The sequence below is a fragment of the Ptychodera flava genome, unplaced genomic scaffold (assembly GCF_041260155.1).
Source record: "Ptychodera flava strain L36383 unplaced genomic scaffold, AS_Pfla_20210202 Scaffold_34__1_contigs__length_2629520_pilon, whole genome shotgun sequence".
Lineage (NCBI taxonomy): Eukaryota > Metazoa > Hemichordata > Enteropneusta > Ptychoderidae > Ptychodera > Ptychodera flava.
Genome location: NW_027248356.1, coordinates 245,552 through 258,898, shown reverse-complemented (window position 1 = coordinate 258,898; position 13,347 = coordinate 245,552). Strand labels below are relative to the sequence as shown.

General features: G+C 38.6%; 2 long non-coding RNA genes across 2 annotated transcripts in view; both read right to left on the bottom strand.

The window, feature by feature from the left end:
• The window catches only part of LOC139127663 (uncharacterized), a 155,244-nt gene that overhangs the window by 102,900 nt on the left and 38,997 nt on the right, over window positions 1–13,347 (bottom strand). The gene's annotated exons all lie outside the window — the stretch shown is intronic.
• LOC139127678 (uncharacterized) lies at window positions 7,524–8,233 on the bottom strand. Its single transcript, XR_011551079.1, has 2 exons — window positions 8,144–8,233; window positions 7,524–7,690 (listed from the first exon to the last, which is right to left on the bottom strand). It is a non-coding gene; the product is annotated as an uncharacterized lncRNA (long non-coding RNA).

The window sequence follows — 13,347 nt, the reverse complement described above, 5'->3', positions numbered from 1 at the left end:
CTTTTCTTTGAAATCATTGTTTTCAAAAATACTAAGGTCATTTGAATTGAAATATGGCAGACCAATGTGAAAGACATCAGTATCAGGTGAGAAAACAAGAATCTTTGCATAGTTACATTTTGTAATATTTAGCCAGATTCTGGTATCTGTCTCCTCATGGTTTGCATTATATACTATACTCTCAACAGCATCAGTATTAAACATTATTGAGTAAGCTTTGCCACTTTTGTCACCAGTGTATCCGCCAGCAGTGACAAATTCTTTCCCAGGGACTAGATATTGTCTGATTAAACCAGGCAGATTTTCACTGAGGAGATTTATTAACAACCTTTTATTGTCCCTGTTTCCAATGAAATCTGCCCATCTCTCCTTTGGAATAGGAGACTGGAGTGTCAAATTTTCAACAGTTTTACATTTGGTGACCTTCCCTTTATCACGCCGACCTTGCTCTATTTCTTTGGGGCTAGGTTGATCTCCACATAGTGCCTTTGGGTCATCAAACAACAGATGGACTGCTTTTGTGTTCCTCCTAAAATGAGGCAGAATCCATCTTTTCATGAGATACATAAAATAATCACCAAACGTTTTATGATGGCTTCTAATAGGTGCACTGTTTATCATAAACATACCCTCAAGTATGACCAAATCAGGAATCCAACCTTCTGGGAGTTTGTCAATTGCTACACACTCTTTTTCATACCTTGATAACAGAAATTTCTTTGCATTTGCCTTTGTAGATTGATGGTACATGGAGCCATCAGCTTGACAAATAGCCCTTGGGAGTGGAATAAACTGTTTGAATGCCGTGATCGGACTGCCTGTCTTTATGGAAAAAGCCATTTGCTTCTTCAAACACAAGTCAATTAATTTTTTATCTTGTTCATTTGTGCGAATTCTTCTCTTCACAGCTTGTACACTTGTGAATGTTTTTAGTTTTTTCATCCTGACAGGGGCAGCAGTACTGGGCACATTTAATAGCCGAGAAGAAATATATTTTCATAAGCAGTTTGTCCAGTTTGTAATAACTACACATATCATCATAAACTGAACCTGAAGCAACTTCTCCTGAAAATAATTTCATAAACCTCTGTTACTAGGAATGCTGTCAACGTTGAAGACATTACTTTCAGTTATTTTATTAAAATATTGATGCAGATTTGCTCGTCAAGTTCTCTGCTTGATTTTGATCATCTCTCAGTATTATTTTTTTCAAGGCAGTTTTTCTTTCAGGAACAATCTGTGTCATCATGTTGGACTGACAAGCTGCCCTGTAGGGTAGATAAACAGCAATATTATCAAGCAAGTCCGGTGAAGGTTTGAAGACAGAGTTTTTCACATGTAAATTGATTTGTGACTCATGGGCCTCATCAAGGGCTAACTGCCTCCAACTGAGCCCTGTAAATGAAGCAGTGAATCCACCATTCTTTAAGTGGCCAAGTATATTTTGCGGCATTGTCAACAGGTCTGCTAAGTGTTGTGGAACAAGTCTTAAGTAAATTTTCCTATCAAAGGCATGGAAAAGGGGTGCCAATTTTTTTATAGCCCCCACTCGCAAGTCCCAATTAGAACTCCTAAAAGCCAAGTATAATCCCACATATGACAAGCAATCTCTGTGTATGAAATTAGACCAAAACTGGAAAGTTTCATCCTTTGCACTGTACTCCTCAACAAACTCCCTAAATTCCTGTTCCAGACCAGCAAGTTTACAGTTGATGCTGTCCTGGATTTTCTTAATTTCATCCAGATTATCCATATTGGACAGGTTTTCCATGGTCAGTGTTTTTTCTAAAACCTCTTTCATAATTGCTGTACTGTCAAGGTCACATTTCCATTGTTCAGGTACACAATTTCTGAATTCAAAAAATGCTTCCACCTGCTTCCTGTAAAATGCTTCCCAGGACTGCATGAGAAACCTGTGACTCCTTTTAAAATTTTGACATAGCAAAAGTGATGTCAGCAGGCCTTCCTCTTTGTAGGTCTCTTTTGCTATTGTTTTAAGACCAGCATCCATATAGATCTTAAACAGCACAGGCTGAGTGTTTTTTAATAAATGCCAGTCTCCTGGAAAGCAAATTAACCAGTGAAGCTCATCATGATACTCGTGTTTCAATTTTATTAAAAGGTCATAGGTTTTTCCGTCACCAATGACCACCAGGTATTTCAGTCTTTTCCCAATATTAAACACAGAATACAATTTCTCAATCACATGTTTCACTGTGTCTATGCTGTCACAAGGTTCATTTAACACGCCAAGATACACAGCCTTTGCCTTCTCAGTAACTGGAATTTCAGCATGAGAAATCATGTTTCTCAGGTTTGGCAATGCATATTTATCATTTAATGTATATGAGGATTGTTTCTGAAGACAATATAGAAATGTTTGTTTTTGAAGTATGTCAAAGGCATGTTTTTCATTGTCTAGCAATTTAAAGTCATCAAGTGTAATATTGGATGAAGTTGAAAATGAATTTCCACTAACTGTGGGTAAAAAGTGTTGACTGTCATCAGTAGTATCTTTGACTGCCTGTATGTTTGACACAGTTTTCCTTCGCTTTCGTTCAGGTGGCTTCTCATCACCATTACTAGCAGCACTAGCACATGGAACAACTGATTACCATATACTTCATCCATTGACTTAATCAAAGATCAGGTTTAAGCAAACGCTGATTTGAAATATACCAGGATTTAAGTGACATAGTGTCATTTGTGTCAATTAATTCAAAATTATCACTCAATCTATCTTTGGAAAGGACCAGGTCAAATACCCCATAGGAATGTCTTATGATGTAAAATGGTTCCACATCAGAGTAGCAAGATCCAAAATTACATTGCAACTCACCATTAGCAGAAAAGACTTTAACTGGACATTTTACAGCATATGAAAGGCAAATTAACTCGCAATAATCACCAGGTATATCTGGGGAGACCAGCTTTTCAGCACGAGTTTCAAAATCAGGAAAGTTTTGAGTTAGAGAAATAATTGCTCATTCATTGGAATGGTTTCTTCAAAGAATTTATATGAGTCACCATTAGCCAAGATGGATGACAAAGTTTGGCGAATTGTACACGACAAAAAATATTCCATTTCAGAAAGAGCTTCATCACAGGGTAATCTCATATCATTTCTCTTACATGTTCTCAATTTGACAGAACATAAGACAGCAATGCATCTAAACAGTGAACTACTGTCTCTCATCACACAAATCTTTTGCAGCTCTGAGAATGAACGCAGCCTCCAATAATAAATCCTCACTAGTGTTTTTGTTAGACTCTGGCTTGGGTTCAAACCGCCTGATAGGAAGTTGCATGTATACCCCTATTCTTGAAGTTAGGTGTAACAGTTGCATATGGTTGCCCAATATCCAAGTTATCTAATGAAGCTACACAGAAAGAATCTTCAGTAAAACTGCTAGCATGTTGTTCTTTTAAAACATCAAGGACCACTTGATTCATATGATCTCTCACTGTTGCTTTTGAGCAAATAATGCCAAAGGAATTAAGCAATGATGATAGTTTTGAGGAGCCACTGTATGAATCAATGTTATCAGCAAGGAGGAGATGTAATGGATAATTACATTCCTTGTTTTTCATATATAACAGATGACACAAATTGTAAAATATTTGAAGGAAACGTTTGTGCTTGTTAATGGACTCAGTTTTGTAAAATCCCATGTAGTGCTCTGTCCAGGTAAAGTTTGTGCGAAAAATCTTTGAGCGTTCACCTTTGCTTTGGGTCACCAGAAATAGAAAATTCCACAGAACAGGGTCAACTTCCTTAACTATATCATGTATCTTGAGAGAAGACAGATTTGCATGAGATTGGTACTTTTCCACAAAATTGGCTGCTTGTGTATACAATCGTTCAGACAAATTTTCAGCAGCAGATAACAGAATGGCCATTGGGTGTGGACTTTTTGATATTGATTCTCCAGTCAAATCTTTTTGTAGTTTATTACAAGTGTCCTCTAGTTGTTTAATTGTTTTGGTCAGATTATAATACTGTCTATGTAAAACATCCTTGACATTAACACCATATCTTAAAATAAGAGTACTAAAGTTTGTTTGTACAGTTCCTCCAGATTTTATTGTTGAAAATGATATATGATGGCCAAAAATTTTACTCATTTCTAGCTTCACAAATGTTGAGGATCTGTCTGTGTAGTATGACAGTGGCTTTTCTCTATCATGTTTCTTATTATACAGTTCTATGATTTGCTCTGTAAAATAGGATTTAACTTCTGTCAGCAGTAGTGGCTCTTTATCAAAGAGTTTTTTTCCAACTACTAAACCTGTCCTAGTTAGAGCAATTTCCTCAATATCCCCTGACAGTGAATAATTGTGCAGTTTCTCTTTCAGGGTAGTCAAGACACTGCTAAGGCTTTCATTGTCAGAAAATATACCCTCATGCTGTTGTTTTAGTGCACAGATCAGACGATACAACTTCATGTAACAACTCATACACACTGGACTATCTTTACCTAACTTCAAACTTTGATAGTCACCATGGTCATCAAAATGTTTTTGTAAAAACTCTGCATCAGGTGGGTGTCTAACGTTGCCATATAGACATCTGTCACAGTCTGGCATTGTACAATGAACCCTGTGCCTTGCAGCCCATTTTGAGTAATGTGATTCACATAGAGGAGCATTTTCTGGTACATCTGGTAATTTATCTTCATCAAACAAATTGAACAAGGCCACAAACATACCCTTGTCATCAACATAAGTTGTCTTCCAACTCTCCGCATCACACACAAAACATTTGCATTTTTTCCGTTTTCTATTGTCTTTGCTTTCACATTCAGAATCACCCATAGCTTTACCCTGATTGTACTTATTATAGGCTCTTTCAATGATATGATTGCAAGCATTACAAATACACACTTTTGATGTCATTTTATAAGTTGCTGCCAACCATTCTAAATATTTTTCATCTTTTTTAAGTTTGTGATGCCACCTAATGCTCTGTGTCACTGCACACCGACCACATGGCCCACACTCAGTAACATCAGGGTGGGCTTCCTTAACTCTAGGCTTTACTCCCCCTTTCCCAGAAACATGTACATATACTGTGGAATTTTTCAATGGTACCATGCATTTCAGAGGCCTTCCATTGAGGTATAACTTGAAAGTATCTTCATTCATATTTAATTTTTTGGCAACCTTGGCTTTTAATTCATTAATTGTTGTTGTTACTGGCAAAGTGAAAGTTTGGTCTTGAAATTTGACATTGACCACATATGTTGGATTATTGAAGTTGGTCTGAAGCCTTTTGTATCTTGTCTCTATATCTTGCAAGATCAGATTTTTATGATCTGCTTTGGCTTTAAAGTAAAGTTGCCATCTTTTATTTATCAAAGTAAGATTATTTGAAAACTTCTTGTGCCTTGAACTATGAACATTCTTGTTTTTGGCCAGTTTCTCTATAGATAACAGGAGATTCCTCCTTTGGTTAGATGCATTGGCCATTCTCACTTCTTGTTTTTGAAATATGTAGGGCAAGTGAATTCTATTTACCAGCTGAAGAAACTGCAAATATCGCTGTACATGTTGTCTGGCAAAAGTAGCAGTGCGTCCTACTGAAACCTGCATTACTGTCAGCAATTTCGACAACCGTGCATTTCCAATTTTTTCAATATTTTGAACTGAGCTTTCCAGAGTTGCCTTCCCAATATTAGCTTGCAGCAGATGCTCATTAATTACAAGCAAGCTGTGTTTACTCTCAGCACTCAGACACAGACTCCTCTTGATTTTTTTATTAATGTGCTGCTACCATTTTGGCATGGTTACAGCACCATATCTTTCCAAGTAGGGCATCTTTACAACTCCTTGTCAAACTACTCCTTTTCACCTTTGATGCCATCTTCGCTTGCCAAGGTCTCCGCTCCGGGCAGCTGGATGCTTCCCGAAATCAGACCTTGGCTGATAGACCCCCTAAATCGTGTTTTTTTAAAGCGCCACCACACGACTGTATGTGACCAGTAAATAGCCAATCAGATAATCGGTTACTACGAATGTAGTAGTATAGGTCTTTTCCCACTTTTTTTCTCGGTGTTACATTTACAAGTATTGAAATCTACTGCTGAAATAACTGATGTGTTCAAAACGTCAAAACAAAGGCCCAACCGCCAGCGCGTCGTACCGCAAGATATTCCCAGCTGTCGCTCAACTTGTAAGGTGAAAACATCAACCCGCCAAACTCAAAAGATCGCGGCGCGAAATAGAAAAGTTCTACCCGCCGAAGGAAATCTGTTAAACCACTTCTCCAATTTTGACCTCAAAATTTCACGATAAACCCATTACTCAGACGTTGTTCAGACATTGTGGTCCTTTCAACTGGCGCGGCCGGCAGCTATTCTGTTGTTCATATCTTTGGAAAATTGTAAACATTGTGAGACGATGAACAGGAGTTACCAGAACAGAACATCGACACGCCATGGGAGAAACAACTACAAGCATGGCTCGAAATCATGGACTAGGACTTTGTGAAATATGCTAGAACTGGAAATCAAAGAACCGGATTTTGTTTGGGTGTTGTTCAAAAACAAAATTGACCTTGTCATCACAGCAAGCAATATACTCATCGGTGAATTTTTCATAGACAACAAGCGTCAGTTTTTTCAAAGTCATCTTCTGCACTATCGCCATATTTTTTCGTCGATTTTTTTTCTTTGGGAGATATCTAACGCTTCACACGATACAAAGCGTTGCCATACATTTTGTAACCCATGATCACTGAAACGGAACTTTTCGCCACCTCTCTGAATGACGACAAAATCGCCCGTAACTTTATCCCCACCACGCAGTAAGATTTCCCCATGCATGACAATCAAATCCTGTATTAAACTCGGGCAAGATTGCCTTCCCACTCCTAAATCTCCGTTTGAGCCATTAGGGTGTCACAGGACGAAGGTAAACCAGAGACTTGGTTCAAGTCGGTGAATTTTCAAAAAATAAAATGATTTGTAAAAGTTCCTCGTGTAAAATTTGGTAGCGATCGAACGCGTTTTTATTTAGTCTGTGCAGCTATAGCAGTAGTGAGTTAGTTTGTGCCGGGTAAAACCCCCTGTATCGCGTCCACCCCACTCAGCGCGTTCACATAATCCTACTCACATATTTCACATGAAAACAGAACACAGATCATTGCATTCCAGACGTTCACACAACTCACATGCTCACATGCTCACAATCACGCACTTGAACCAAGTCTAGTAAACAAGTAAGTAAATCGAGAGAAAAGCTGTGCACAAACAGTGCGGTGATCGGCGTTTGGAAGGTAGGCGTGGTTTTCTCTTTGAGTGTAACGCGTGCTCTAATTGGTCCGCCTGATTTTCTAATTCCATCAAACTCCTTAACGCAAAATAGTGGGGGTATCCCGCACGGCGTGGTTAGTGGAAGACTCCTGTCTGGCTAACGAGCCGTGCGAGCGGACGATGCTTTGATGCCCAAAAATATCCCATCTTTCTCAAAAACAGAACACAACAGTTCACCCAAAAATTAATAAGTAAGTCTTGAATTCAATATACTGCAAAGACAGGCTTTATTCTAAATAAACCTGAAGTCACCTGAAGAGACAAATCAGACACGAAAATTACGTCAAAAGACTGAAAAGTGAACCACCATGAGGTCACATGCACATGTTTTTCTACGGGAAGCCCCGGCTGGAAGCCATCCTCGGACTGTGATGACTCTAAAAAAAAAGGAAAAAAAAGAGGAAAACACGAATTTTACGTATTGCAACCTAAAAGTTTCACTTGATGATAGCTTTTCCCCTAAAAAGCAACATTTGACCTAAAAATACGCACAGTTTTGGGATATATTTCACTATGAGCGTATGCGAGTACACAGTGTGTAAACGTACAGTAGATTTGGCGCCATATTGGATTTTAGCGGCAAAACACAGCGGCGAACTTTGCCGCCCAACATCAAATTCCTGGCATGAACAGACGAAATTTTGCGGCAAAAAGCTAATTCACAGTATAATTCCACGAGATATGCTTGATTTTGGGCCTTAATTTCATGCTACCGTAGTTGGTACAGCAACACAAGTCCGCGCTCGACATGTAACATCGTACTATGAAAAATCGCTGAAATCGCAAAATTCACTTTAATTTTTCAAACAGAGCCCCGAAAAGTCACTTACCTTCTCAGAAAACAATATTGAAGAGATGAAGTTGGTCTCCAATGATAATTATTGGCGAAAAAATGAGGATTGGGAGCGACTGAAACACGATGTCAGCCAGCCAACGGTCACAGTGTAGACTGAGCTGCTGAGTGCCGTTCGAAAGGAAATGGCATTTGCATATGCAAATTACACCCCAGCGTTCAGACTGCTGACGTTTGATCTTGGAAAGTTGAGTTGCTTTTACGTGCAGCCAACGCATGCCGGTGCGTGACAGACAGTACGTTCACTATGAATGCCTAGCTCTGCATGGCAGGGCTGTCGGGCAGTTTCTCCGCCAAAACAGCCGATTTTGAGTCCAAATTTTGCATTGATCATCGTTTTCGAGCACACCCACCTCGCCTAGGTACACGATGTGCTCAGCCGCGCTTGTAAACTTAGGGAAAGGCTAATTTTCTCTCTCAGTGCGAGCGAAGCGATAGATACGCGGCCATTGTTAATGTCATTCAACCCATGAGCATTCGGGCGAAACAGTATAGCGCCACGTACGGCGAGTATTTAGAGAAAAATAAAATCAAAAAGCAACAAAAAACAAAGCGAAAGAAAGCTAGAATTATTAATAACTGAACGCAATATGATAGTTGAGCAATGCCAAATAAAAAATAAATAAATAAACAAACAAGAAATGCCCGTAAAACCCGTCCGAGCTGAGCGATGACGTCATAAGCGTGTCGCAATGCATTCTGGGTAATTAAGGTAAAATTTGTGTCTAGCATGTTCTATGGTAGTAAAACCGGAAATAGAGAAAGAAAGAAAGAAAGAAAGAAAGAAAGAAAGAAGGAAAGTGAGCAAAAACTAACAGTTCCAGAGCTGGTCTCTGGAACTAATTATGGTTATGGACATGAAAAAATTGTAGCAAAATGGTTGCCGCGCAGCCATATTCAATCCTATCGTAAAACAAATAAATGTGCATATGCATGACATATAGGTCAATGTCCTTGTACCAACTTTGCAAATCCATTGAGACATGCCTGAGTTATGGCTAAGGACATGAAACATGGGGCCCGGGGGTACCGACGTCCTTTGTACCTCCTTACTGTTTATTATTTGCTATAAATGTGAAATTTGGCAAAAAGTCAAATTGTTTGGACATAAATGAAAGTTATTTGAACTGGTTGGTTACTGCTCCAGCATAAGTTCAAGTGTGGATTCTAAGTATCAACAGCCTTGATATGTGTGAAAGTGAATTAAGAATAAGAGATGGGACTCAATAGGATCAACAATATCTAAAACAGGAAATGGTGAACTTATATAATACAGAAGGGGAGAAAATTTAGCCACAAACTATTGTAATATAATGGACAATGGCTAATCTAAACCAAATTACTTAAACTGGATTGTTGGCATTGATTACACATGTATTTATTGTCCATCAAATAGAAAATAAATTTGGGCCATTGACTAAAAAACATTTTCTTGTTACACTCACCACACTTGTACTTAGTATTTGGAGTGTACACCTATCTACAATACAATGATAAAAAGTTTTGGACTCTGTAGGTCAACAGTGCATCTTTAATGTATGAGACTAAAAAAGCTTACCCCTCAAGTATGTATAGGCCAAAAACAATATTTAATTTTGAATTACGTAGTGCAGGGAAGGACATACAATATGGTGAAAAGCAAACTAAATATAAAAACTGAATATACCGGTACAATTATATGGCAATGTTGTTTTACAGTCATGAGTATCTGGTGTGTGCCAAGAGACAAATATTAAAATTGGACAGTATCATCCTGACCACAGTTTGTCGGTACAAAATATTATGCTATTCACGATAGTTATACAACATAGCTTGCATTTTGTTCACAGTAGAACTGAGTTTTACATGTAAGATAACTTTCTCGTAAACTGTAACTTCTGGCTTCTGGCAGCTCAAACGTCGCAATACTACATTTTTTGATATGATACGGAGTGACTTGCACATATATGCAATATGCACTGACAGTCGTAGCCCTGCGTACGATGCTGTGTGTTCCGCTACAGCTAATCATCGCGATTAGCTGTAGCGGAACACACGGCATCGTACGTAGGGCTGTGACAGTCGATATATTCATAGTAAGAGTCTACTACATTCAAGCATAGTGATGTTGACAACTAGTACATGCATGCCTGCCAGTGCACGATTTCAAGTAGCCAGGAGGAAATTCTAATGGTCTTTTAGTGGAAATATAGGTATTAAACAACAATGAAACAAACCACATTAGTTATCGTGACCGTGCTAAAGTGCAATCTCGGATCATGTATGATCTGATGATCATGCCAAATTACCATGTCGGATTATGCCGTGATTCTGAAGTGCGCGTACTTCCTAGTATATTGGTCAACATAAGCACACACTGTCTTTAGCCCTGCGTACGATGCTGTGTGTTCCGCTACAGCTAATTGCCCCGCTCACCACAGCCCTGCAAACACCCGTACGTAGGGTCGGTGACTTCAAATCCATTTTGGGACATAACGTAAAAAGCCAAATTACTGCTGATGCGTACGATGCTGTGTGTTAGCTGTAGCGGCCAACACACAGCATCGTACGCAGGGCTAGCGAGAGAGTTGCCGCCATCGACGGTTATATATGAGAAGTGATAAAAGACTGGCATTTTTGGAAGCGATCGAGTAGCTGAGGTAGGCAGGGATACGACTTGGGCCCAAGAACACTGAATTTCGGCAGTAATTTGGCTTTTTACGTCAAGTCCCAAAATGGAATCGAAGTCACCGACCCTACGTACTGGTCTTTGCAGGGCTGTGGTGAGCGGGGCGATTTAATAGCTGTAGCGGAACACACAGCATCGTACGCAGGGCTAACACTGTCTTTGGCGATCGAAGTCAACAATGATGTCAAAATCAATGCACAACTGACGAAATTACCCAAAATAAGCAACAGAAAACTAAAGTTATCGCTGTGTCGAAAGGACAGTACATCAACATAAAACGATGCTGGTTTGTCATGACATGGAGGTGAAAGGAGAGAGCGTTCCCTCGCTCTCACCCAGCTATTAGTATGGGCCGCCGGTGGGATTGCCTCGCTTAAGCAATGGATTCGCCGGTACCGGGTGAGTACTGAGTACGGAGGCCATCATTCTTCAGTCTATCGAAGGAGCGTTTTGTGCCAAAAAATACATGACAGCAACAAAAGTACCATCACTGTGAACTTCATATTTACAAAACATCATCAAATACACGCTAAAAACTTTAAAACGTCAAAATTCGCGCCAGACCGAGAAACAAGATGGCGTCGGTTTGATTTTTCAAAGTCCTTGCAAAACAACACTAACTTGTTATATGCGCATGCGCGTATAAAGGGGAGACCCATTTGATTTCGGGGGTATGCAGGAAGTGGGTATGGGAACTTTTTTTTTGTCAGAGAGACAGCATTTTTTTATTTCTACTGTCAGACCTGCATCAATTTTTTTTTTTCAAATGGAGTAGCAGTGCAATTTTTCAAATTTAAGCCAGTGTTTCACATATCACAGGATGGTTTAATGTATTCATTTTACATTCCAACAAATGAAAACAAAATGGAAAGTCTAGTATATATACAACTTTAAATTGTAGAACACTTTTTTGGCAAATCAACAGTGATCAGTACTATACCTGCTTTTCTTTAAAACAGTCAATCCTTTTAAGTTCTCAGGGGAGATGTTATTTTTTGTGGTCAGAGAAACAAGGCTCACACATTGTATTTCATTATATTTGTTGTTCCTCAATTTTTCATTGTCAACTTGTAATCTTTCTAACATATTTATATTGAGAGAATAATATATTGGTTTTAACACTAGTTTATTGACTCCTGTCTTGTGTTTTAAATTTTCACAATTTACAGAAGTCAAATAGTCCCATCTAGATATTGCCTATGCCATTGATATATTGCAACAGAAATCCTGAAGTATGATTTCTTGGGTCAGAAAAGGGAAGAAAAACATTGAGTGCACTGAGGAGTAAAGTAGTGAATGCTTATATCATAAGTGCTGGAAAAAAAAACACATAAGAATTGCTTGTGGTAAAAACATTTGCACTGCCTATGGCAGCATGCCAGCAAAGAATACATGAGAATGAAGTTTCCAAAATGTTGCTCATTTCAAGTGCATTGTGACAATTCTTTTTTTATTTCTGTCTGTTATGAGAATTTTTTTCTCAAGCCATTACAGGCTTAATTTTTTCTTTTATTTCACCTGGTGACAATTTTTTTCTCAAAATCCTCCGTACCCCCCCCGCAATCAAGTGGTTCTCCCCTAAGTGAGCCCCTGACCTATATGGGCCAGTGGATTACTTCCTCAGTAGAACTGATATGCCTGCCGGTACCGGTGTTTATCGCCTGCAGAGGCCATCATTCTTCAGTGGATCAAAGGTGCCTTTCATACCAAAAAATACACGACAGCCGCAAAAGTGCATCACTGTCAACTTCATAACTATAGAACATATTGAAATACACAGTGAAACGTTTACAACGTAAAAATATGCCCCAACCGAGAAACAAGATAGCGTCCGTTTCGATTCTTCAACTCAGATTTTGTCCTACAAAGCATGCGCAAACGGTAGCTTTAGCGAAAGTGAGTCAAAATCAAGTAAATATAAAATAAAAATGGATAAAAATATTGTTTAAAAATAATGCAAGGCATGTATCACCAAATTTTGAACATTTCTGACGGCATTTCAACTATACGAACACCCATGCCAAACATCACAATAATCAAATCAGTGGTTTTGAGGAAAATTGAAAATAGTGGTTTTCAGAAAAAAGCTAAAAAAGTGACTTTAAAATGATTCAATCAAAAAAAGAAATCAAAGTGAGACTTGAGTGGACACCGTGGGTCATCAGTATGTATTAGGGAGATGGTGCAGTGGCAAAGAATGTGAAATTTTCAGAAGAGTTACTTTCAGAATGTGCTTAGGAATACAATTCAGAATAACATTCAGACACTCACTATGTGAGATAATAATCTGTATATTCCAGAAGAGTCCTTTCAGAATGTGCTTTGGAATACAATTCAGAATAATATTCAGACACTCACTATGTGTGATAATATTCTGTATATTCTAGAACTAACAAGCTCTGCTTGTTAGTATGTATTGTCAATGTCACTGTTGAATGTTGTTGTCAAATGTCTGTGTACTAAGTGTGTGTATTCTGATTTATTTTGGCTACTATTTTAATTAGCAGCTGCAG